Source organism: Pleurodeles waltl, chromosome 2_2 (genome assembly GCF_031143425.1).
Source record: "Pleurodeles waltl isolate 20211129_DDA chromosome 2_2, aPleWal1.hap1.20221129, whole genome shotgun sequence".
NCBI classification, from domain to species: domain Eukaryota; kingdom Metazoa; phylum Chordata; class Amphibia; order Caudata; family Salamandridae; genus Pleurodeles; species Pleurodeles waltl.
The window spans coordinates 1172046182-1172072806 of NC_090439.1; the positions used below are offsets into that span (position 1 = coordinate 1172046182).

Here is a 26625-nt window from a genome sequence, read left to right on the forward strand (position 1 = left end):
GCAAAAAGTACAGGGTGACTTGGATCCTGGAAGAATGGACCAAGTGCTCCCTAAAGCTAGGGTTAGTAAACGTAAATCACTACCTACTATCCCTCCCTCTACAGTGGATTCTACTTCTGAGGAAGAAGAATTTCCACCCTGTGCAGAACCTACACCAGAGGAGCTGGAAGCAGACATTGCTGAGCTTTTGGGTGAAGGGGGGCCTGCCAGGGAGGAGCTGAGTGTGGCACAGCAGACCTGTCCCACACTAGAGGGTCTAAGGCAGCAAGCTGTCAAACAAGCAAATGGGGATGTCAGTGACTCTCACAGAGTTTACTGGGAGGACAACCTCTTGTACACTGAAGCAAGGGATCCAAAACCTGGAGCTGCCAGGAGATTGGTGATTCTTCAGGAGTACAGAAAGTTCCTCCTAACTCTATCCCACGACATTCCCTTAGCTGGACATTTGGGGCAAATGAAAACTTGGGACAGGCTTGTTCCCTTGTTTCATTGGCCTAGAATGTCAGAGGACACAAAGGAATTTTGTAAGTCCTGTGAAACCTGTCAAGCCAGTGGCAAGACAGGTGGCACTCCAAAGGCACCCCTTATTCCACTGCCTGTGGTTATGGGTTCCCTTTGAAAGGGTAGGGGTTGACATAGTTGGCCCCCTTGACCCTCCTACTGCTTCAGGCAATAGGTTTATCTTGGTGGTAGTGGACCATGCCACCAGATATGCTGAAGCAATTCCTCTAAGGACCACTACAGCTCCTGCAGTGGCAAAGGCCCCCCTAGGAATCTTTTCCAGGGTGGGCTTCCCAAAAGAGGTGGCATCAGACAGGGGAAGCAATTTCATGTCTGCTTACTTAAAGGCCATGTGGAAGGAGTGTGGTGTGACATACAAGTTCACTACACCCTATCATCCACTAACAAATGGACTGGTGGAGAGATTTAACAAAACTCTCAAAGGCATGATTATGGGACTCCCTGAAACTCCGCAGGAGATGGGATATCCTTTTACAATGCCTCCTTTTTGCCTACAGGGAGGTACCCCAGAAAGGAGTGGGCTTCAGCCCCTTTGAACTCCTCTTCGGACACCCTGTTAGGGGTCCACTCACACTTGTTAAGGAGGGTTGGGAACAACCTTTAAAAGCTCCAAAGCAAGACATAGTGGACTATGTACTTGGCCTCAGATCAAGGATGGCTGAGTACATGAAAAAGGCCAGTAAAAACCTCCAGGCCAGCCAAGAGCTCCAGAAGCAATGGCATGATCAGAAGGCTGTTTTGGTTCAGTACCAACCAGGGCAGAAAGTGTGGGTCTTGGAGCCTGTGGCCCCAAGAGCACTCCAAGATAAATGGAGTGGACCCCACACAATTGTTGAAAAGAAGGGAGAAGTCACCTATTTAGTTGACTTAGGCACTGCCAGGAGTCCCCTTAGGGTGCTCCATGTCAACCGCCTGAAACCCTACTATGGCAGGGCTGATCTCACCCTGCTCATGGCAACTGATGAGGGACAGGAAGAAGACAGTGATCCTCTACCTGATCTCTTCTCTTCCACAGAACAAGATGCTCTGGTGGAAGGTGTAGTTTTGGCTGATTGTCTTACTGCTGAGCAAAAAGACAATTGCATAAATCTCCTAGATCAATTCTCTGAACTCTTCTCTACTGTGCCAGGTACCACTTCTTGGTGTGAGCACACTATAGATACTGGAGACAGCTTGCCTGTCAAAAGTAAGATCTATAGGCAGCCTGACCATGTCAGGGACTGCATAAAGTAAGAGGTCCAGAAAATGTTAGAACTAGGAGTGGTTGAGCACTCTGACAGTCCATGGGCTTCTCCTGTGGTACTGGTACCAAAACCCCATTCCAAAGATGGAAAGAAGGAAATGCGGTTTTGTGTAGACTATAGAGGTCTCAACTTGGTAACCAAAACTGATGCTCACCCTATACCCAGGGCAGATGAGCTCATAGATACACTGGCATCTGCCAAGTATCTAAGCACTTTTGACTTGACTGCAGGGTATTGGCATATCAAATTGTCAGAAGATGCTAAACCTAAGACTGCATTTTCAACCATTGGAGGACATTACCAGTTTACTGTAATGCCTTTTGGTTTGAAAATGCACCTGCCACTTTTCAGAGGTTGGTGAACACAGTCCTGCAAGGGCTGGAAGCTTTCAGTGCAGCATATTTGAAAGATATAGCTGTCTTTAGCTCCAGCTGGGATGATCACCTGGTCCACCTATGGAAAGTTTTGGAGGCCCTGCAAAAGGCAGGCCTCACTATCAAGGCTTCAAAGTGCCAGATAGGGCAGGGTAAGGTGGTTTATCTGGGACACCTTGTTGGTGGGGAACAGATTGCACCACTACAGGGGAAAATCCCAACAATTATTGATTGGGTTCCCCCTACTACACAAACTCAGGTGAGAGCCTTCCTAGGCCTCACTGGGTATTACAGGAGGTTCATTAAGAACTATGGCTCCATTGCAGCCCCTCTTAATGACCTCACATCCAAGAAAATGCCTAAAAAGGTATTATGGACAGCAAACTGTCAGAAAGCTTTTGAGGAGCTGAAGCAGGCCATGTGCTCTGCACCTGTCCTGAAAAGCCCTTGTTACTCTAAAAAATTCTATGTCCAAACTGATTCATCTGAATTAGGAGTAGGGGCAGTCCTATCACAACTTAATTCTGAGGGCCAGGATCAACCTGTTGCTTTTATTAGTAGGAGGTTGACCCCTAGAGAAAAGCGTTGGTCTGCCATTGAGAGGGAGGCCTTTGCTGTGGTCTGGGCACTGAAGAAGTTGAGGCCATACCTGTTTGGCACTCACTTCATTGTTCAGACAGACCACAAACCTCTACTTTGGCTAAAACAAATGAAAGGTGAAAATCCTAAATTGTTGAGGTGGTCCATATCCCTACAGGGAATGGACTATACAGTGGAACATAGACCTGGGAGTAGCCACTCCAATGCAGATGGACTCTCCAGATATTTCCACTTACACAATGAAGACTCATCAGGTCATGGCTAGTCTTACTGTCCTTCGTTTGGGGGGGGGGTTGTGTAGGAAAGTACCATCTTGCCTGGCATGTTACCCCCATTTTTCACTGTATATATGTTGTTTTAGTTGTATGTGTCACTGGGACCCTGGTAACCCAGGGCCCCAGTGCTCATAAGTGTGCCTGAATGTGTTACCTGTGTAGTGACTAACTGTGTCACTGAGGCTCTGCTAATCAGAACCTCAGTGGTTATGCTCTCTCATTTCTTTCCAAATTGTCACTAACAGGCTAGTGACCATTTTTACCAATTTACATTGGCTTACTGGAACACCCTTATAATTCCCTAGTATATGGTACTGAGGTACCCAGGGTATTGGGGTTCCAGGAGATCCCTATGGGCTGCAGCATTTCTTTTGCCACCCATAGGGAGCTCTGACAATTCTTACACAGGCCTGCCACTGCAGCCTGAGTGAAATAACGTCCACGTTATTTCACAGCCATTTTACACTGCACTTAAGTAACTTATAAGTCACCTATATGTCTAACCTTTACCTGGTAAAGGTTAGGTGCAAAGTTACTTAGTGTGAGGGCACCCTGGCACTAGCCAAGGTGCCCCCACATTGTTCAGAGCCAATTCCCTGAACTTTGTGAGTGCGGGGACACCATTACACGCGTGCACTACATATAGGTCACTACCTATATGTAGCTTCACAATGGTAACTCCGAATATGGCCATGTAACATGTCTATGATCATGGAATTGCCCCCTCTATGCCATCCTGGCATAGTTGTCACAATCCCATGATCCCAGTGGTCTGTAGCACAGACCCTGGTCCTGCCAAACTGCCCTTCCTGGGGTTTCACTGCAGCTGCTGCTGCTGCCAACCCCTCAGACAGGCATCTGCCCTCCTGGGGTCCAGCCAGGCCTGGCCCAGGATGGCAGAACAAAGGACTTCCTCTGAGAGAGGGTGTTACACCCTCTCCCTTTGGAAAATGGTGTGAAGGCAGGGGAGGAGTAGCCACCCCCAGCCTCTGGAAATGCTTTCTTGGGCACAGATGTGCCCAATTCTGCATAACCCAGTCTACACCGGTTCAGGGACCCCTTAGCCCCTGCTCTGGCGCGAAACTGGACAAAGGAAAGGGGAGTGACCACTCCCCTGACCTGCACCTCCCCTGGGAGGTGTCCAGAGCCCCTCCAGTGTGCTCCAGACCTCTGCCATCTTGGAAACAGAGGTGCTGCTGGCACACTGGACTGCTCTGAGTGGCCAGTGCCACCAGGTGACGTCAGAGACTCCTTGTGATAGGCTCCTTCAGGTGTTGCTAGCCTATCCTCTCTCCTAGGTAGCCAAACCCTCTTTTCTGGCTATTTAGGGTCTCTGTCTCTGGGGAAACTTTAGATAACGAATGCAAGAGCTCATCCGAGTTCCTCTGCATCTCTCTCTTCACCTTCTGCCAAGGACTCGACTGCTGACCGCTCTGAAAGCCTGCAAACCTGCAACATAGTAGCAAAGACGACTACTGCAACTCTGTAACGCTGATCCTGCCGCCTTCTCGACTGTTTTCCTGCTTGTGCATGCTGTGGGGGTAGTCTGCCTCCTCTCTGCACCAGAAGCTCCGAAGAAATCTCCCGTGGGTCGACGGAATCTTCCCCCTGCAACCGCAGGCACCAAAAACCTGCATTACCGGTCCCTTGGGTCTCCTCTCAGCACGATGAGCGAGGTCCCTCGAATCCAGCGACTCTGTCCAAGTGACCCCCACAGTCCAGTGACTCTTCAGTCCATGTTTGGTGGAGGTAAGTCCTTGCCTCACCTCGCTGGGCTGCATTGCTGGGAATCGCGACTTTTGCAGCTACTCCGGCCCCTGTGCACTTCCGGCGGAAATCCTTTGTGCACAGCCAAGCCTGGGTCCACGGCACTCTAACCTGCATTGTACGACTTTCTAAGTTGGTCTCCGGCGCCGTGGGACTCCTTTGTGCGACTTCAGGTGAGCACCATTTCACGCATCCTCGTAGTGCCTGTTTCTGGCACTTCTCCGGGTGATACCTGCTGTTGAGAGGGCTCCTTGTTTTGCTCGACGTCCCCTCTCTCTCCTGGTCCAATTTGCGACCTCCTGGTCCCTCCTGGGCTACAGCAGCATCCAAAAAGGCTAACCGCACGATTTGCAGCTAGCAAGGCTTGTTGGCGTTCTTTTGGCGGGAAAATACTTGTGCACAACTGTCCACTGCGAGTGGGTTCCGTCCACCAAAGGGGAAGTCTCTAGCCCTTTTCGTTCCTGCAGAAACCTCAGCTTCTTCTGTCCAGTAGAAGCTTCTTTACACCCGGTGCTGGCATTTCCTGGGCATTTGCCCATCTCCGACTTGCTTGTGACTTTTGGACTTGGTCCCCTTGTTCCACAGGTACCCTAGATTGGAAATCCACAGTTGTTGCATTGTTGGTTTGTGTCTTTCCTGCATTATTCCTCTAACACGACTTCTTTGTCCTTAGGGGAACTTTAGTGCACTTTGCACTCACTTTTCAGGGTCTTGGGGAGGGTTATTTTTCTAACTCTCACTATTTTCTAATAGTCCCAGCGACCCTCTACAAGGTCACATAGGTTTGGGGTCCATTCGTGGTTCGCATTCCACTTTTGGAGTATATGGTTTGTGTTGCCCCTATCCCTATGTTTCCCCATTGCATCCTATTGTAACTATACCTTGTTTGCACTGTTTTCTAAGACTATACTGCATATTTTTGCTATTGTGTATATATATCTTGTGTATATTTCCTATCCTCTCACTGAGGGTACACTCTAAGATACTTTGGCATATTGTCATAAAAATAAAGTACCTTTATTTTTAGTATAACTGTGTATTGTGTTTTCTTATGATATTGTGCATATGACACTCAGTGGTACTGTAGAAGCTTCACACGTCTCCTAGTTCAGCCTAAGCTGCTCTGCTAAGCTACCATTATCTATCAGCCTAAGCTGCTAGACACCCTATACACTAATAAGGGATAACTGGGCTTGGTGCAAGGTTCAAGTACCCCTTGGTACTCACTACAAGCCAGTCCAGCCTCCTACAGTGGTGCAATCTGTTCTCCACCTACCAGGTGTCCCAGATAAACCACCTTCCCCTGCCCTATCTGGCACTTTGAAGCCTTGATAGTGAGGCCTGCCTTTTGCAGGGCCTCCAAAACTTTCCATAGGTGGACCAGGTGATCATCCCAGCTGGAGCTAAAGACAGCTATATCATCTAGATATGCTGCACTAAAAGCTTCCAGCCCTTGCAGGACTGTGTTCACCATTCTTTGAAAAGTGGCAGGTGCATTTTGCAAACCAAAAGGCATTACTGTGAATTGGTAATGGCCTCCAATGGTTGAAAATGCAGTTTTTGCTTTTGCATCTTCTGATAATTTGATCTGCAGTCAAATCAAAAGTGCTTAGATACTTGGCAGATGCCAGTGTATCTATTAGCTCATCTGCCCTGGGTATAGGGTGAGCATCAGTTTTGGTTACCTGGTTGAGACCTCTGTAATCCACACAAAATCTAATTTCCCTTTTATCATCTTTGGAATGAGGTTTTGGTAGAAGTACTACAGGAGAGGCCCATGGACTTTCAGAGTGCTCAACCACTCCCAGTTCAAGCATTTTCTGTACCTCTTGCTTTATGCAGTCTCTGACATGGTCAGGCTGCCTATAGATCTTACTTTTGACAGGCAAGCTGTCTCCAGTATCTATAGTGTGCTCACACCAAGAAGTGGTGCCTGGCACAGTAGAGAAGAGTTCAGAAAACTGACCCAGGAGATTTATGCAGTGGTCTTTCTGCTCAGCAGTAAGACAATCTGCCAGTACTACACCTTCCACTAGAGCATCTTGTTCTGTGGAAGAGAAGAGATCAGGGAGAGGGTCACTCTCTTCTTCCTGTCCCTCATCTGTTGCCATGAGCAGGGTGAGATCAGCCCTGTCATAGTAGGGTTTCAGGCGATTGACATGGAGCACCCTAAGGGGACTCCTGGCAGTGCCTAAGTCAACTAAGTAGGTGACTTCACCCTTCTTTTCAACAATTATGTGGGGTCCACTCCATTTGTCTTGGAGTGCTCTTGGGGCCACAGGCTCCAAGACCCACACTTTCTGCCCTGGTTGGTACTGAACCAAAACAGCCTTCTGGTCATGCCATTGCTTTTGGAGCTCTTGGCTGGCCTGAAGGTTTTTACTGGCCTTTTTCATGTACTCAGCCATCCTAGATCTTAGGCCAAGTACATAGTCCACTATGTCTTGCTTTGGAGCTTTTAAAGGTTGTTCCCAACCCTCCTTACCAAGTGTTAGAGGGCCTCTCACAGGGTGTTCAAATAGGAGTTCAAAGGGGCTGAAGCCCACTTCCATTTGGGGTACCTCCCTGTAAGCAAAAAGGAGACAAGGTAACAGGATATCCCATCTCCTGCGGAGTTTTTCAGGGAGTCCCATTATCATATCTTTGAGAGTTTTGTTAAATCTCTCCACCAGTCCATTTGTTTGTGGATGATAGGATGTGGTGAACTTGTATGTAACACCACATTCCTTCCACATGGCCTTTAAGTAAGCAGACATGAAATTGCTTCCCCTGTCTGATACCACCTCTTTTGGGAAGCCCACCCTGGAAAAGATTCCCAGGAGGGCCTTTGCCACTGCAGGAGCTGTAGTGGTCCTTAGAGGAATTGCTTCAGGATATCTGGTGGCATGGTCCACTACCACCAAGATAAACCTATTGCCTGAAGCAGTAGGAGGGTCAAGGGGGCCAACTATGTCAACCCCTACCCTTTCAAAGGGAACCCCAACCACAGGCAGTGGAATAAGGGTTGCCTTTGGAGTGCCACCTGTCTTGCCACTGGCTTGACAGGTTTCATAGGACTTACAAAATTCCTTTGTGTCCTCTGACATTCTAGGCCAATGAACCAAGGGGACAAGCCTGTCCCAAGTTTTCATTTGTCCCAAATGTCCAGCTAAGGGAATGTCGTGGGCTAGAGTTAGGAGGAACTTTCTGTACTCCTGAAGAATCACCAATCTCCTGGCAGCTCTAGGTTTTGGATCCCTTGCTTCAGTGTACAAGAGGTTGTCCTCCCAGTAAACTCTGTGAGAGTCACTGACATCCCCATTTGCTTGTTTGACAGCTTGCTGCCTTAGACCCTCTAGTGTGGGACAGGTATGCTGTGCCACACTCAGCTCCTCCCTGGCAGGCCCCCCTTCACCCAAAAGCTCAGCAGTGTCTGCTTCCAGCTCCTCTGGTGTAGGTTCTGCACAGGGTGGAAATTCTTCTTCCTCAGAAGTAGAATCCACTGTAGAGGGAGGGATAGTAGGTAGTGTTTTACCTTTACTAACCCTAGCTTTAGGGAGCACTTGGTCCATTCTTCCAGGATCCAAGTCACCCTGTCCTTTTTGCTTTTTGGCCTGAGCCCTGGTCAAAGCAAAAATATGCCCTGGAATGCCCAGCATTGCTGCATGAGCCTCCAACTCCACTTCTGCCCAAGCTGATGTCTCTAAATCGTTCCCTAGTAGACAGTCTACAGGTAAATCTGAGGCAACCACAACTTTCTTTGGACCAGTAACCCCCCCCCCCCCAGTTGAGATTCACAACAGCCATGGCGTGGCTAAGAGTGTTGTTATGAGCATTGGTTACTTGGTACTGGTGACCAAGTAGGTGTTGTTCAGGGTGGACCAGTTTCTCTATTACAATTGTAACACTGGCACCTGTGTCCCTGTAGGCCTGAACCTCAACACCATTTATTAGGGGTAGTTGCTTGTACTTATCCATGTTAAGGGGACAAGCAACCAAGGTGGCTAAATCAATAGCCCCCCTCAGAGACTAACACAGCCTCTGTGGTCTCCCTAATCAGACCAACCCCAACTAAGTTACCAAAAGTGAGCCCAGCTACTCCCTTGGATTGGCTATTAGTAGGTTTGCTCCCACCACCACTGCTATTACTAGGGGCACTAGGTGTAGCAGCAGGGGTTGTAGTGGTAGGAGGCTTGGTGCTTTTATTTGGACAACTGGGATCTGTTGTCCAATGGCCTTTTATTTTACATAAATAGCACCATGGTTTCTTTTCTTTATTTTGATTTGAAGAGGATTTGGGCACACCACCCCCACCAGAGTGTTTTTGTGGGCCCGATGAAGACTCATTTTTAGATTTGTCCCCACCCTTGTCAGAAGACTTACCATCCTTCTTCTTGCCATCCTTGTCACCCCCCTGTATGAACTTTTCTGTTCACCCTTGTTCTGACCCATTTGTCTGCCTTCTTTCCCAATTCTTGGGGAGGGGTCAGATCAGAGTCTACCAGGTACTGGTGTAAAAAATCAGACACACAATTATTAAGAATATGCTCTCTCAGGATTAAGTTATACAGGCTTTCATAGTCAGAAACTTTACTGCCATGTAACCACCCCTGCAAGGCCTTCACTGAATGGTCAACAAAGTCTACCCAGTCTTGTGAAGACTCCTTTTTGGTTTCTCTGAACTTGATCCTGTACTGTTCAGTGGTTAAGCCATAACCATCAAGGAGTGCATTCTTAAGAACTGTAAAATTATTGGCATCACTTTCCTTCACAGTAAGGAGCCTATCCCTACCCTTTCCACTGAAAGATAGCCATAGGATAGCAGCCCACTGCCTTTAAGGGACCCCCTGTATAACACAGGCCCTCTCAAGTGCAACAAACCACTTGTTAATGTCATCCCCCTCCTTGTAAGGGGGAACTATCTTGTGCAGATTCCTAGAATCATGCTCTTTTGCAGGATGAATATTTGGAATACTGCTGCTGCCACCATGGGATTCAAATCCCAATTTCTGTCTTTCTATTTCTATCTATAAGGACTGCCTATCTAAATCCAGCTGTTGCTTCTTGAGCTTCAGTCTGGATTGTTCCACTCTCAATCTATTGAGTTCCCTTTCTAACACTCTGTCATCTGGGTGGGTGGGAGGGACATGCCTAGAAACAGAAGTATGCTGAGAATGAACAGAAGGAGACCTGGCCCTAACAGATGGTACTCTAACAACCTGGCTAACAGAAGTAACACTCCTACTATGATGAGAAGGAACACTCTTACTGTGATGTGAGGTAACACTATTACTGTGGTGTGAATTCACATCAGTACCAGCTATGCTAGGTGGCTTGCTAGTGGGCAGGTTGTAAAGATTCCCTCCCAAATCATTTGCTAGGGGTGCCCCAGAATCAGAGTGGGAACCATCAGCTAATTTCTCACCAGCAGTGCCAACTAAGGTCTTATCTTGTTCAATGAGCATGTTAGCTAACAGTTGTCTTGAGGGATTCTTCCCTACCCCTAAACCTCTATCTATGCAGAGACTCCTTGCTTCCTTCCAGCTAAGGTTGTCATAAGCTATGTTGGACAGATCAAGAGTTTGGCCTGTACCAGACATGATAGAAAGTGTTTAAGGGACAGAAAAAGTGAGAAAAAAGTTTTCAGAACTTTTTTAAAGAACAGAAAAAAAACTTTTACAACTTTTTGAAAGTTTAGAGGTACTTTTCAGCACTTAGCAAAGAAGTGAAAGAAGAAAAGCAAAACCTTTTGCTTATGTGTACATACACTGAACTTGTTTTGTATATTTTTCTCTTCTGAAAAGTACAATATGACAAAGTGGTAAGTAGTTGCAAAGTACTTATCCCACCGCTGCCCAACCAATGTAGGAGGCTAGACTGGCTTGTACTGAGTACCAAGGGGTACTTACACCTTGCACCAGGCCCAGGTATCCCTTATTAGTGTAGAGGGGTGTCTAGCAGCTTAGGCTGATAGAAAAGGCAGCTTAGCAGAGCAGCTTAGGCTGAACTAGGAGACAAGTGAAGCTCCTACAGTACCACTAGTGTCACTTGCACAGTATCATAAGAAAACACAATACACAGATATACTAAAAATAAAGGTACTTTATTTTTATGACAATATGCCAAAGTATCTCAGTGAGTACCCTCAGTATGAGGCTAGCAAATATACACAAGATATATGTACACAATACCAAAATATGCAGTAATAGCAATAGAAAACAGTGCAAACAATGTATAGTCACAGTAGAATGCAATGGGGGCACATAGGGATAGGGGCAACACAAACCATATACTCTAGAAGTGGAATGCGAACCACGAATGGACCCCAAACCTATGGGACCTTGTAGAGGGTCGCTGGGACTGTAAGAAAACAGTGAGGGTTATAAAAATAGCCCACCCCAAGACCCTGAAAAGTGAGTGCAAAGTGCACTAAAGTTTCCCAAAGGACATAGAAGTCGTGATAGGGGAATTCTGCAGGAAAGACCAACACCAGCAATGCAACAATGATGGATTTCCAGACGAGAGTACCTGTGGAACAAGGGGACCAAGTCCAAAAGTCACTATCAAGTCGGGAGTGGGCAGATGCCCAGGAAATGCAGCTGTAGGTGCAAAGAAGCTGCCACAAGATGGTAGAAGCTGAGGATTCTGCAAGAACGACAAGAGCTAGAAACTTCCCCTTGGAGGATGGTTGTCCCACGTCGTGAAGAGTCGCGTAGAAGTGTTTTCCCGCAGAAAGACCGCAAACAAGCCTTGTTAGCTGCAAAGCTCGCAGTTAGGGTTTTTGGATGCTGCTGTGGCCCAGGAGGGACCAGGATGTCGCCAATTGCGTGAGGGGACAGAGGGGGCGTCCAGCAAAACAAGGAGCCCACCCACTCAGAAGCGAGCAGCACCCGGAGAAGTGCCGGAAAAGGCACTACAAAGTGGACCGGAGCTCACCTGAAGTTGCACAAGTGAGTCCCACGAAGCCGGAGGACAACTCAGGAGGTCGTGCAATGCAGGTTAGAGTGCCAGGGACCCAGGCTGGGCTGTGCACAAAGGAAATCCTGGAAGAGTGCACAGGAGCCGGAGTAGCTGCAAAACACGTGGTTCCCAGCAATGCAGTCTAGCGTGGGGAGGCAAGGACTTTCCTCCACCAAACTTGGACTGAAGAGTCACTGGACTGTGGGAGTCACTTGGACAGAGTTGCTGAGTTAAGGGACCTCGCTCGTTGTGCTGAGAGGAGACCCAGAGGACCGGTGATGCAGTTATTTGGTGCCTGCGGTTGCAGGGGGAAGATTCCGTCAACCCACGGGAGATTTCTTTGGAGCTTCTAATGCAGAGAGGAGGCAGACTACCCCCACAGCATGCTCCACCAGGAAAACAGTCAAGAAGGCGACAGGATCAGCGTTACAAGGTCGCAGTAGTCGTCTTTGCTACTTTGTTGCAGTTTTGCAGGCTTCCAGCGCGGTCAGCAGTCGATTCCTTGGCAGAAGGTGAAGAGAGAGATGCAGAGGAACTCTGATGAGCCCTTACATTCGTTATCTAAGGAATTCCCAAAAGCAGAGACCCTAAATAGCCAGAAAAGGAGGTTTGGCTACCTAGGAGAGAGGATAGGCTAGCAACACCTGGAGGAGCCTATCAGAAGGAGTCTCTGACGTCAACTGCTGGCACTGGCCACTCAGAGCAGTCCAGTGTGCCAGCAGCACCTCTGTTTCCAAGATGGCAGAGGTCTGGAGCACACTGGAGGAGCTCTGGGCACCTCCCAGGGGAGGTGCAGGTCAGGGGAGTGGTCACTCCCCTTTCCTTTGTCCAGTTTCACGCCAGAGCAGGGCTGGGGGATCCCTGAACCGGTGTAGACTGGCTTATGCAGAAATGGGCACCATCTGTGCCCATGAAAGCATTTCCAGAGGCTGGGGGAGGCTACTCCTCCCAAGCATTAACACCTTTTTCCAAAGGGAGAGGGTGTAACACCCTCTCTCTGAGGAAGTCCTTTGTTCTGCCTTCCTGGGCCAAGCCTGGCTGGACCCAGGAGGGCAGAAACCTGTCTGAGAGGTTGGCAGCAGCAGCAGCTGCAGTAATACCCCTGGAAAGGCAGTTTGGCAGTACCCGGGTCTGTGCTAGAGACTCAGGGGATCATGGAATTGTCTCCCCAATGCCAGGATGGCATTGGGGTGACAATTCCATGATCTTAGACATGTTACATGGCCATGTTCGGAGTTACCATTGTGACGCTATACATATGTCGTGACATATGTATAGTGCACGCGTGTAATGGTGTCCCCGCACTCACAAAGTCCGGGGAATTTGCCCTGGACAATTTGGGAGCACCTTGGCTAGTGCCAGGGTGCCCACACACTAAGTAACTTAGCACCCAACCTTTACTAGGCAAAGGGTAGACATATAGGTGGCTTATAAGTTACTTAAGTGCAGTGGTAAATGGCTGTGAAATAACGTGGACGTTATTTCACTCAGGCTGCACTGGCAGGCCTGTGTAAGAATTGTCAGATCTCCCTATGGGTGGCACAAGAAATGCTGCAGCCCATAGGGATCTCCTGGAACCCCAATACCCTGGGTACCTCAGTACCATATACTAGGGAATTATAAGGGTGTTCCAGTATGCCAATGTAAATTGGTGAAATTGGTCACTAGCCTGTTAGTGACAATTTGGAAAGAAATGAGAGAGCATAACCACTGAGGTCCTGGATAGCAGGGCCTCAGTGAGACAGTTAGTCATAACACAGGTAACACATACAGGGCACACTTATGAGCACTGGGGCCCTGGCTGGCAGGGTCCCAGTGACACATACAACTAAAACAACATATATACAGTGAAATATGGGGGTAACATGCCAGGCAAGATGGTACTTTCCTACAGATACCTCCTCTGATGGGAACTCCCAGGTGTTGCCTGTGCCCGTTCACTCAGGAGGATTTGCATCTCCTTTGCCCCAAGCACCTCAGGCCCTGCCCCAGTCAGCCCTGCTGCCCTGAGTGAGGAGACTATTGACCTCCCGAGATCCATCTCTGTAGGGCAGTCAACCATTGTGAATGCCATCCAGGGGCTGGCAGCCCAGATACATTCCTGGAGTGCATTCACAGTGGATGGGCGGCCCAACAGAGATCGATCCAGCCTCTGGCCTCCTCTCTTATGACAGCCATTGTCCCTGTTTCAACCGTCCCCCGCCAACTTTCACTTCCCAGTCCCATTCTCCTCAACCCCAAACTATCTAAGCACACAGCCAGACGAGCATGCACACAAGACAACACCCAAGAGTGTCACAGGCAAACACAAGCACCACACTTCATTCCACAGGCACTCACACAAACACCATCCAGTTGCAGACACAACATCCATTATTTCCACTGTCTCCCCCTCTTCCTCCTCCTCCACCTCCCACCCAGTTACGTCCACACTCAGACCTGCATGCACTACATCATCATCCACTACCAGCATCATCACCACACCAAGCAGAACACACACCTCACTGGCAGACACCTCCACAACATCCATGCACATGTCCCCTCTGTCCTCTCCCACTGTGTCTGTCCCCCCCTCCTAAAGTACACAAACGCAAGTACTCAGACACCCAACAGCCATCCACCTCACAACAGCATACAGCCCATGCACCTTCACCCAAATCCAGCAGACAAACACCTGCAACAACCACTCTTTCATCCTCCACTCCCATTACTCCTCCCTCTTCCCGCCCCAATGTCCCTAAAAGCTTTTCTTTTCCCAGATTGACCTCTTCCCTACCCCTCCCCCGTCCTGCAGGTATGGCCAGTGTAGCAAGGACCCAGCCAAGCACCTCAGCCAAACAGTCCCTGGGCCCAGGGTTACCAGCACCTACTCGTGGTGGACAGGATTCCAGGCCACAAATACTGAAGGGGAAGGAGCCTGCACGAGCCACAAAGAAGGAGAAGGAGCCTGCACCAGCCACAAAGAAGGGAAAGGAGTCTGCACCAGCCACAAAGAAGGGGAAGGAGCCTGCACCAGGAGCTATCACGGAGCCCCTGCCGCCAGCCAAGGTTGTGCAGCCATCAGAGAGTGGAGGGGCTGAGCAGAAGCCTCCCACAACCACCACCACAGTGCAGCCATCGGAGAGTGCAGGGGCTGAGCAGGAGCCTTCCACAACCACCATCACAGTGCAGCCATCGGAGAGTGCAGGGGCTGAGCAGGAGCCTTCCACAACCACCACCACAGTGCAGCCATCGAAGGGTGCAGGGGCTGAGCTGGAGCCTCCCACAACCACCACCACAGTGCAGCATCGGAGGGTGCAGGGGCTGAGCAGGAGCCTCCCACAACCACCACCACAGTGCAGCCATCGAAGGGTGCAGGGGCTGAGCTGGAGCCTCCCACAACCACCACCGCAGTGCAGCCATTGGAGGGTGCAGGGGCTAAGCAGGAGCCTCCCACGAGACTGTGGCCTTGCACTCCCCAGGACAAAGAGCAATGGGCATGTTGCCCCCTCCAGAACCAGTGGGCAAGTCACCCACTTGAGAGACTGTGGCCTTGCACTCCACAGGACAAAGAGCAATGGGCATGTTGCTCCCTCCAGAACCAGTGGGCAAGTCACCCACTTGAGAGACTGTCACCTTGCACTCCCCAGGACCAAGCACAGGGCATGTTGCCCTCTCCAGAACCAGTGGGCAAGTCACACACTTGAGAGACTGTGGCCTTGCACTCCCCAGGACCAAGCACAGGGCATGTTGCCCCCTCCAGAACCAGTGGGAAAGTTACACACTCGAGAGACTGTGGCCTTGCACTTCCCAGGACCAAGCACAGGGCATGTTGCCCCCTCTAGAACCAGTGGGCAAGACACCCACTCGAAAGACTGTGGCATTGCACTCCCCAGGACCAAGCACAGGGCATGTTGCCCCCTCCAGAACCAGTGGGCAAGTCACCCACTCGAGAGACTGTGGCCTTGCACTCCCCAAGACCAAGCACAGGGAATGTTGCCCACTCCAGAACCAGTGGTCTTGTTTCCACGTCCGGCTGAGGTGCACCCCCTGAGGTGCCTGCCTATTTGCCAACTGATGCCCCTGCAGTGTTCTCTCTGTGTTGAGGCATGAATCGAGTGGGGCTTTGGACTTTGCCCAGTGGCCATGTGGGCCATGTGAACTATGGACTGGGCAGCGTCCCTTTTTTGTACATTTATATATACCTGTTGTATTGCCACATTGACTTATTAATTTTGATGTTGATCTTATTACAATCACTTTAGTCAATTCCTGTTGTCCTTGCATTATTCGGGGACAAATTGATTTTCTTGTGCAGCTGGTTGTGTGTATGGTGTGTGTGTGTGGGGTGTGTGTTGTGCGTGTGTGTGTCACTCTCGTTTTCCTCCCACCCTCCCTTGTGTGCTAGCCGTCTGTACTCACCGTTGTCGTCTTCGCCGGCGTTGGTGTTCCAGGTGGAGCATGACATAGAAGATCACTGGGAAAACTTGCAGTTCTGGTTCCATGGCGGCGTGGTTCTTCCCTGTGTCTCCAATGGTGAGTCCTTTGACTTTTGTGCTCTGTTTCCGTCAGGCTTTTGATGGCGTTGGTACTGCCCCAGAAAAGGTGGCAGATTGAAGTGTCAAAATATGGTGGGCGGTACTTTGTCTTCCCCCAGGCTGTAGGAAGATACCGCCGGGGTGACTGTTGTTTCCGCCCTGGCGGTCGGTGTGGTACATTGGCTGTTTTTCGCAGATATCACCTCCATAGTCAAAATTTGGTTGTAGTTACGCCAGCCTGCTGGCGGTATTACCACCACTTTATCACCGTCCGCCAGGGTCATAATGAGGGCCTCTATGTGTACTTGACACTTAGGGATAACCAAGGTCACTAGTTTGGCTTTTGCTCAATTGCAAAACCATTTTTAGACATGGACAAAGCGGGCAATTGCCTTGCACAACCTTGCAAGGGGTCTGGCCACTGCTCATCCTTCACAAGCACGAACAGTGGACCATTGCACCAGAAGAGTTTGCCAAGGTGGGTGGGTGTTGCTTGTTCAACCACTTGACAGTGCCTCTTCTGTTTCTCTCCTGCCACAGAGACAACTCCCCAGGTATGCAATACCTTCCAATAATCTTGATGGACCCACCTTGTCTGATTTTAGGAATTGTCCCACCTTGTTCTTTTCTTCCTTATTTATCCACTTCCTAGCAACAACCCTTTGAATCATTTGCCGTGGATCTCCCATTTGGTCTTGATTTCAGCCTCCTCTTTTATTATCTTTGATTGGTAGTCTGGGCTCCCAGTTCTGCGATAAATGTAGTGTCCCAGACATATACTCTAGTGCTGTGAGACTACAGACAAGTTGTGGGTACCTCACATCCTGACATTAGGTGTGAGACTGTCAGCCACACCATCTGCCTCGCCTCAGTAAATTCTTTTTAGGTTGAAAGTCAATGGCCGGTTGGGGTGAGCCAGATGTTTCGTTCAATTTGTTTAAACTATTATAAGGTTAATTACGTTAATGTTTCCCAAACTGTTTGCCAGGGGTTTTAAAATGTTCAGAAACATAATCAAAATGTTGCTGTTACTTTCTCTTCAGGAAAGATCGGGTAGATTTGGGTAGGGGCGATGGCCTTGACACAGTGGTGAAGGGCATTAATTTACTACTGAACAAGGACGTAATGTAACATCTGAATGTAGTATACCAGGAGGCAATCACAAATAGACCACAGTGAATAAATAGTGCAATGCAAAAAAAGAGTAAATGCACTGATAGCGCAATGAGGTATGGCCTCTTTTGGATGTGTCTGTAAAACTTACGTTTGTTCTTGAATTTTTGTCCTGAATTTTGACCCTTCGTCCTGAATTTGTGTCCTGAATTTTGACCCTTTGTCTTGAATTTTTTACCGTCCTGTCCAGAATTTGCCCCAATGCCAGGTGGTCACCGTACAGTTGATGCACAAGCCAGTGATATTCCACGTTAGGTAACCTCCCAGCCCACCCCCGCCACCGCACGAGATGTGGGACTGCGCTTTGAACAGTGCTCCTCTTGGGAGACTCACTCTTTACCGTCCACAGTACATGCTCTGGAGTCCACCCAGGAACAGTAGGGTCCAACCCATAGGATTGGGCATTACACTGTCAGCCATGTACGTGCTCTGATGGACTTTGACAGGAGGGAGAGACACACGCATCATAAGACCTGCTCTGCGTGGGCACCATGCAACCAGCCATGGTGTATGCCTGAGGAACCCAGCCAGGAACAGTAGGGTACAACCAATAGGATTGGGCATTTTTACGTCAATGAGTGGCGGGGTGAGCAGGTAGGTAAAGGCATTATACAACGAGGCGTGGTCTATGCTCTGAAGAGTCCTGCCGGAAGCCGCAGGTGGTATGCCACAGGAAGTGGAATTATACAACCTGCCGCACTACATGCTCTGATGGGTCTACGATGGAGTGAGCGAGGGGCAACCATTTTAAGACAAGGCATGACATAGGAGAGGACATTTTGTGACCTGCCATGGCACAAGCACTGAGAGGCCCACCCAGGAGCAGCCCCTATGGATGGGCATCATTCAGCCTGCTGTGGCATACGCACTGAGGGGCTTACCCGGGCAGCAGAGGAGGTGACATTAAACTGGGGAATTTCCTATTCCTGCACCTTACATTGTTACTCTAATTCATGCACAACAGACAGTTGGATGCAGGGCTGACCTTAGGGCGGTGTGACCGGTGCAGCTGCACCTGGCACTGAGTTTGGTGGGGCGCTGAGTTCCAGGGGCACTGTGTTAGGAAATAACATATGAGTTTAAAAACACCTGCTGCAGAGTTCCTTGTGTGTCCTGCAGCTTTCAGGCAACAATAAAAATGTCAAGATAACTCTGGTGATCAATGTTCCTGCTGGAGAGAGATGGAGTTTTGTCTAGCAGCAGTGTTGACTGATCATAATGTAGCAGAGCGAGTTAATATCCCAGGTGCAAAGAACATGTACCTTGCTGATCACAGAACTGTATTTATCTGGGTAGCTCAGTGGGTTAATGCTGATATTTTTCTTACTTGTAGTTCACAAGTTACAACCCTAATATAGCACAGTGGCCTATGAACTGCCATTGAGGAGCTGCATGCGCACTGCAGGGTGTAGGTTAGAAAGTCTTATTTTCTCCAGTCTTTATGTTAATGTTGCTAAAAAAAAGGTTGGTTTTAAGAGAAATACATTTTATTAGTAAAGCCAACCACAATTAACATTGTACATTTTAAATCGTGAGTTTGTGCTTCTCAAAACCAAACACTCTTAAAATATACCGCTTACCAGTATGGATGACGTGATTCCTACACCTTGTGATCATTGTCTTATGTAACATTGCCTATAGACTGATTCACAAACTTTATGATTCGTGCTCTCTGTATAATGTGTGTGTGATGTAAAGTGCTCTGACACCCTGCACTGGTATGAGCAGCGCTATAATACAAATTATGTGCATGCGAGAGAGGAGCTATGGAGAGATGAAGGGCACTGTTGGGGAGTGGTCATGAGGGAATCCATGGAGAAGAGGGGCATGGGGGGGGGATTGCCACACTTGGTGCCAACTACCCTGGCGGGAGATGGTGCCCCCAGGGCTCTGGGAGAGGGGGCACATGCTCCCCTCCCCAAAATAAATATTTTGTCCCTCCTCCCCCGAGCCCTGGCCCACCCGGGGGGGTTAACAGTAGTGCAGGTTTTTATTGTTTTTTATTTTGCTGCACAAAAATCTTGAAAAAATGTGTTTGGCCCCAGGCAGGGTCACTATCAGACCTAGGGGGTCAGAATATCTCTCTACTCTGCTCCATTATGTTTTTTTCACCTTTTTTGGGGACCCCGGACTCAGTCCCAAGTCCTAAGATGGTTGCTGCCACATCGTTGTTGATGTATTTGGCAGCCAATTAGATCTCTCCAAGAGATCTGTTGGGTCCCTCGGACCCCTGTTGCGTGATGTATACAATTTTGTGAGCATTAATTGCTCAAAAACTACCAAACAGATTTGCACCAAATCACAAAAAACACTCTTTCTTGATCAAGATCTAGTTTTCTGACACATTTAGTGTACATCTGTTCATCGGTTTGGGCTGTAGATGTGTCTAAAAATCCTCTAGAATAATGAATGGTGAAAATGCGTTTAGGGCCCCCCTTTTTCTCAGCTTCTTCTGGGTGGATCCCCTCAAAATTTTCCATGTGCAAATCAGTCACAAGGTAACTCTTTTTTTTGCAAAGTTTTGTGGAGATCTATCAAATAGGTCCAAAGTTACTAGCAACACAAAAAAAGGCATTTCCTGTGTTCCTAACTGTATTTACATGTGTCTATGTATGTCTACATATGTCCTGATGTACATACATATAGATAAAGGGGCATATTTCTACTCTGTTTGCGCTGAATTTGTGTCTTTTTTTGCGCAAATTCATCGCAAACTGAACTCTATATTTATATTTTGACGCTAGACCCGTCTAGCGTCAAAATATGGGAGTTAACGTAATTATTCTGGATGTGTGAAACCACCTTGCATTAATGAGATGCAAGGTAGGCGTTCCCGTCCAAAAAATGACTCAAGGCCCCTAGCGTCTTATTTATCCTCTCGTGCAAAAAAGGTGCACGGGTGGGAGGTGGCCTTAAATAGTGTCACTAAGTCTGCTTAGCGCCATTATTTAATGCCTGGGTCAGACCAGACGTTAGGGGACCTGTGGACCCATTTCCATGGTCAAACACCATGAATGGGCCCACAGGTGCCCACCCCAACCACAGGAACACCTCACCCACACCAGAAGGACACCACAGGATGGGGGACCCAACCCCAGATAAGTATGGAAAGCATAGGCAAGTATTTTTTTTTAAATGATTTAAGTGCGATTGGGGGCCCTGAAATCGACCACCTGCATGGCACTGGGTGCAATGGCCGTGCCCAAGGGACATCGGTCCCCTGTGCTGACCATTCGGGTGGTGGGCATGACTCCTGTCTTTTATAAGAAAGGAGTCATGTGGTATGGATGGCTGTGCATCAGGAAATAATGCTTGGCTAGTTAACAGTACCTTTTTTCTGCCTCTAACCAGCTCAGTGTCGTTTTTTAAGGCAAAACCCCCTTTCCCATACCGCCAACCGTACCCTGCTGACATCATTATTCCTGATGCTAGACCAACCTTAGCGCCGGCTTGTGGGGTTCCATGAAGTTGGTGCCCGGCTGGTGCTTTGGAAAGATGCCAGCCGGCGCTATACTTTTTGTTCCAAACTGTGTTTGCGCAGTTTTGAGGCAAAAAGTATAAATATGGGCCTAAATGTGTACATCTAATCTATCAACATAGCTGGTGATATTTATAGCGCATGCATACATCTTAATAGGCAGCGCCGTTCTTACCGTCTTGTGTTTTTGGATCAATAATTCTGCAGCGTGCGCTGTTGCAGGGTCGGTCCTGATTCACAGCTGGCTTTGTGTCATTGCCTTCTGACTGCAAACATGAGTGAAGCTAGCTCTTAAGTGACCCTCACTGTAAGCAGGTGGGCGGTGACACCACCAGGCAGGGCTTGAACAGCTTCCAAAACCAACAGCAAATTTCCTAATTTGTAAACAAGGCTTTTGCCAGAAGGCAGCAGAGCTCTTTCCTATCATTTCAGGAAATCTGTTTTAGGTCTCACTGAGGACATCTTCTGGGATTCATTATGTTACCAATATTTTAAAAAAGTACCTCTATGATGTGGTTCACAGAGAGAGGGCTTGGGGTCAGCTGGCTGCAACCATTGGGTTCCATTGGTCTTCCACCACTTGCCATTGCTTGAATGGGCTGTCCATCAAGGCTGTGGCATTCTGAAGATGGCTCCATTGTTCCATTTGTATTACAGTTGAGTTGAGTTCCGATGATGGATTCAAGTAGTTCTTTTTGAGTCTAGTCTACAAACAGCTTTACTTGTCTGTTGGCCGGACCTTTTCTTTCCATTATACATAAAAGGGGCTTTGGTTCAGTCCATTGCTCATAATTGGATGGCGTTGTTGTCTGTCTTCACTTGCTTGCTCCTGATTCGATGTCTTCTTTCCTGTTCATGTGTTTGTCCCACCCAGAAGCATCTCCTTCTCTGCTGACCTTGTTTAAATCCTGAGACTTGCTTTTTCATTTCCTTTAGGCACTCTAGTGGACTGCTTGTGTTTTCCTACTCTCTCCCCAGTATCTTGTTTGCCCTTCCCTTTTCCTGGCCTCCCGCGCTTTGCGTATGGTATCCCCACCACCTCCCCAGCGCGTCGGTTGTTTCCCGCAATCCCTCCCCAAGTTTGTTGTTTTTGTAATACTACCCCCGCTTCTCTGTTGCTCCTCTGCCCTTTCCTGCTTCGCCCCTTCCCAATAGTTTTTATATTTTTAACATTTTTTTATGCCCAAAACGCTAGTGGTGGGTGTCAGATATAGGGGCAGATGTAAGAGCCCCTGGCGCCGCCTTAGCACCGCTATAGTGTCATTTTTGTTTACGCTAAGGTAGAACTAAAGTGGCATTTACCCTGCGCCATATTTACAAGTGCTTGCATTGCGCCACTTTGTAAACCCTTGTGCCACATTATGCCTGCGCCAGGCATAATGTATGCAAAGGGGGCCGAGAAAATGGCGCAAGGAAATCTAAGAGATTTCCTTGCCCCATTTTGTTTGGAACTTTTAACGCCTGCACAGAGCTGGGGTAGCATAAAAAAACAAAAATGACACTATTGCCCCCTACCCTGTGCCATGGTGTGCTGTATTTTAAATACGGCGCACACATGGTGGCGGTGGGGGGTTGCTAAGGGGCGCAGGTAAAGTGTCCCTGCACTCGATGCAGCACCACTTTTCATAAATCTGCCCCTTAATATTTTTTTGCTCATTTTAAAATGCCCGCCGATGAGTGAACATGCCCACACTTGAGATGGGCACTTATGCATTTTTTTTTACTTTTGCTGTATTATATAGCGGGAACTTGGCACAAGGGCATTAGACCGCTTTTCAAGACAACTAGTTTACTTTACTCACTTTTAGGCACTGGGAGATTAAGGCCCTCATTACAAGACCGCCGAGGCTGCGGGAGGCAGAATACCACCATTGCTGGCGGTATGTCTGGCTCCCTATTATGACTTTTCTGCTGGGCCAGCGGAAATATGCGATGGGGCCATGTCTGGGGGCCCCTGCAGTACCCATGCGAAGTGCATGGGCATCCGAGTCCCCTTACCGCCAGCCTTTCCTGGCGGATTACAACCGCTGGGACCGCCATGGCAGTATACCGCCGGTCCCGGCGGTGTTACTGCGGCCGTACTGCCATGGTCAAAATGTGGTGTCCAGTACCGCCAGCCTGTTGGCGGTACAAATGCCACTATAGTACTGGCGGTCACCGACCGCCAGGGTTATAATGAGGGCCTAAGTAAATTGCCCAAAACTACAGGATGTTGATCCAAGGCTGGGATTCGAACCTGGTTCTTCAATTCCAAAATCAGCAGCTGTAGCCATCGGATTGGTTTGTATTATTTTAACAAATCCATTCAAGGTTCGCATCCACGGCTATGCGCACAGCCACAGGGGCGATCTTTGAATGGGTTTGCTCAAATAATTGAACAAGCCTCAACCCCTGGTTTTTTTTATGTATGAATGGTTTATTAGATCAGGTTTAATTGCAACATGGAGGCACATTTAATAAAAAATTGTGCAGCTCAGGAAGTCACCTTGCGGCCTGGGTGATAGGGAAAGGGCAGGAATACGCCATATGTAGCAAAATATCATGCATTCCTGCCTTTTCCCAGAGTTGGTGCACAATGTGCTGCCTAGCGCGAACGCAGGTACCCTTACACCATGGTACAAGGGTGCCTGCATTGTAAGAAGGATGGATTTGGTGGAGGAAGGGGCACCTTCCTGTACAAAAACAATCCCTGAGTCATTTTCTATGTGTGCTGCAGGATGCAGTGAGGAGAAATAAACATATTTCTCCTCGTCACGCCTCACCTGGGGAGGTGTACCAGTTTTGTCACATTCCCAGGTCTACCACCTATGTTAAATCTGAGAATGTGTCAAAACCCACGGGTGTTGCATGGGAATGCCTCACTGGGGCAGAGTTACGCTATAAATCGACCTGCACTGCTTAGCATTACTCTGCCAGACAGGCTCACACAAGGAGGAGTTGCATGGCTTTATAAAGTGCATTTTAAGGGTTGCATTGCTTTTGCACCCCATTGCGTGGTGCAAAAGCGACAAACCCTTCAATAAATTTGACCCTAAAAGTTTAAGTCTTGTGGTAGTTGGTTGGTGTTGGAAGTACCCTTATTGTGTTTCAGGCACATTATACATTTTAAAGGACCACAAGGGTTCCCAGACTCAGGTTATGAGGGAATACCCTGTCAGTTCACATACGTTTGGTAGACTGGTGGTATTTTGTAATTAAACATTACTTGTTTCTGGGTGCTACCCCATAGACCATTCTTTTACTTAATTGTAGCTAACGTTGGGGGAATGGGTGCTTCTGGTAATATAGCAAGGTTGTCCCTTGTGCCCATGAACTTTCCTTGTCTGCGACAGAGACGGGCCCTTGTCCGTCTTCTCACAGGAGCCTACCTGGCCGCTTACAATGTTCGGCTGCCTCGCAGTCGCTGTCTCTCTTTTGGTGCAAACTCACTGTTGGACTTGGCTCTCTGTGCAGGGACACCCCCAAACGTTTTGCTTTCACTTGTTCTGTTTTATAATTAGTTTTTTTTTGCATTAGGACTCTCTGCACTTTAGCACTGTTAACCTATGCTAGAGTGCTTGTGCTCTCTCCCTAAAATATGGTAACATTGGCCTGCACTTGGTTGCTACATTTAATTTACTGTAAGTCCCTAGTATGTGGCACTACATGTACACAGAGCCTGTAAATTAAACGCTACTAGAGGGCCTGTAGCACTTATTGTGACACCCACTAGAGTAGCCCTTTAAACATGTCTCAGGCCTGCCATTGCAGTCTATAGTGCAGTTTTAAACTGCCAATTGAACCTGGTAAAGTAAACCTTTTGCCAGGCCAAAACCTTCCTTTTTAAAACATATGTCACTATGAGGGAGGCCATTGACAGCACATAGAGCGGGGTGCGTTGTATTGAAAAAGTAGGACGTGTGTTTTTACGTTTTACATGTCTTCGGCGTAAAAAATCAAAATCAGTTTTTCATTACTGTACGGCCTACCTCTGCCATGTGATAACATTGGGTTACCTCAATTCATTTAACCATTGTTTGGTCTCAAATGAATTGTAATTCATAATCCTCTTTAATGGTAAATTTGGATTTTAGGTCACAATTCTGAAAATGTCACTTTTAGAAAGTTACACAAAAGAAAAAAGAGCCAACACTGTGATTAAGTCGGAAAAAGTTATTATTTACAATGAGGAGGCAAAACCAATTACCCCTCCCTAGCATAACATTTATCCAGAACAATTGTAATTGAATAACATTTATCGCACACAGAAGAACAAATACAAAAGTGAGCAATTACCTCATATAAAAAAAAGTTTTTTGGCACTGCACACGCATCACTAACATCAATAACATATGACAATAATACGAGCCGCATTTTAAAAAAATGCTTACTTTAAAAAGCAATCATAGACATGGTGGTCTGCTGTACACAGCAGGCTACAAACCCCATGATATTTGGCCATTCCCAATAGGTTGCAAATTGCGACCTACTTCATGGATATTGATGAGGTAAATCAATTTGCCACTCACTGGGAATCAATAAATATGTCTGAGACACATTAGTATATTGTGAATTTCTAATTGCGAATCGCAAAAATTAGCAATGAGGAAATCACAAATAAAAATCTTTGTACATCTGGCCCCTAGTGAGGTACATGTGTGGAAAAGCCACATGCTGTTTGTAAATACAGTCGCCTATCACGTGTTCCATGACTGGGCTAAGGGCAACCTCTGGCGGGTTATTTAAGCAAATTCACCCTGACAAACCTCCATGGACCATGTACCACATGGACTGTTAGATTATGAAAATGTGACAATAATGGGCCGACGTAAGTAAAACAACCAGGAGGCAAATAAGCAAGAACTTTTGGGGCCACACAACCCGCTTCTGACATTTACCCAGAATTTCCTATGGGAAAAGAAAACAAATAAACATTTTATAAAATATCAAAGAAAATAAAAAATTAGACAGGAAGTAAAGCCCTGGGTTTTTCTAGACTGCTACTTTCCTGCTTTCAGTAGTTTAGGGTAGGAGATTTGTTCTAGTTGTTCTGTTGGCTGGGAAATGGATGAGCAATATGCACGGTGTGATTCCTCACAATCCATTTTGTTTACCTGTGCCTCAGATCTATGCTCTCCTAGGAAAGAAAGCACATAAAGGTAGGCACCATATAATACACATTGCATCTTTCTTTGATAACTACGTTGTGGCCGGTCCCAAGCCCAGCTGTGAAAGGAGGAGGGTAATGCATGGAGCTAGCTAACCCACCATGTAAAAAACACCCTAGCTACAGAAACGTCAACCAGAAGACTAAACGACACCCTGGCCTTGGGAGAGAAGAATCTCCTTCACGGAGAGCTATGACCCCTTGTGGTATAAGCAAAAGATTTCTCAAAGCCCCAAAGTAGAACCACCTGCTTTCGACCAAGATCATCACCATCGGAACGTGAAACATGAGGACCAGGTATGAGACTGGGAAGACAGCCCAAGTGGCAGTGGAGATGAACATCTATAACCTCTCCCTGCTCTGCATCAGAGAGACCAAATGGACGCAGTTAAGACAGAAAAGATTGATTCTCGGAGGAATGCTGCTGTATTCTGGGCACAAAAAAGATGTTGCCCCACATACTCAGGGAGTAGCACTGATGCTAACGCCTGCAACTGACAGAGCTCTGATTAGATGGGGAGCCCACAGTCCCAGATTTATCACATCGACTTTCCACACAAAGAAAAGGAGGATCAACATGAATTTCATCC

The 26625-nt window shown here is 47.9% G+C and overlaps 1 protein-coding gene across 1 annotated transcript in view; it reads right to left on the reverse strand.

The window, feature by feature from the left end:
- Positions 1-21154, reverse strand: part of LOC138283038 (uncharacterized) — a 37102-nt gene extending 15948 nt beyond the window's left edge. The window contains exon 1 of the mRNA XM_069221170.1: positions 21065-21154. The gene's annotated coding sequence lies outside the window, so the exon portion shown is untranslated. The remainder of the gene's footprint in view (positions 1-21064) is intronic.
- Between the last annotated feature and the right edge of the window lie 5471 nt (positions 21155-26625).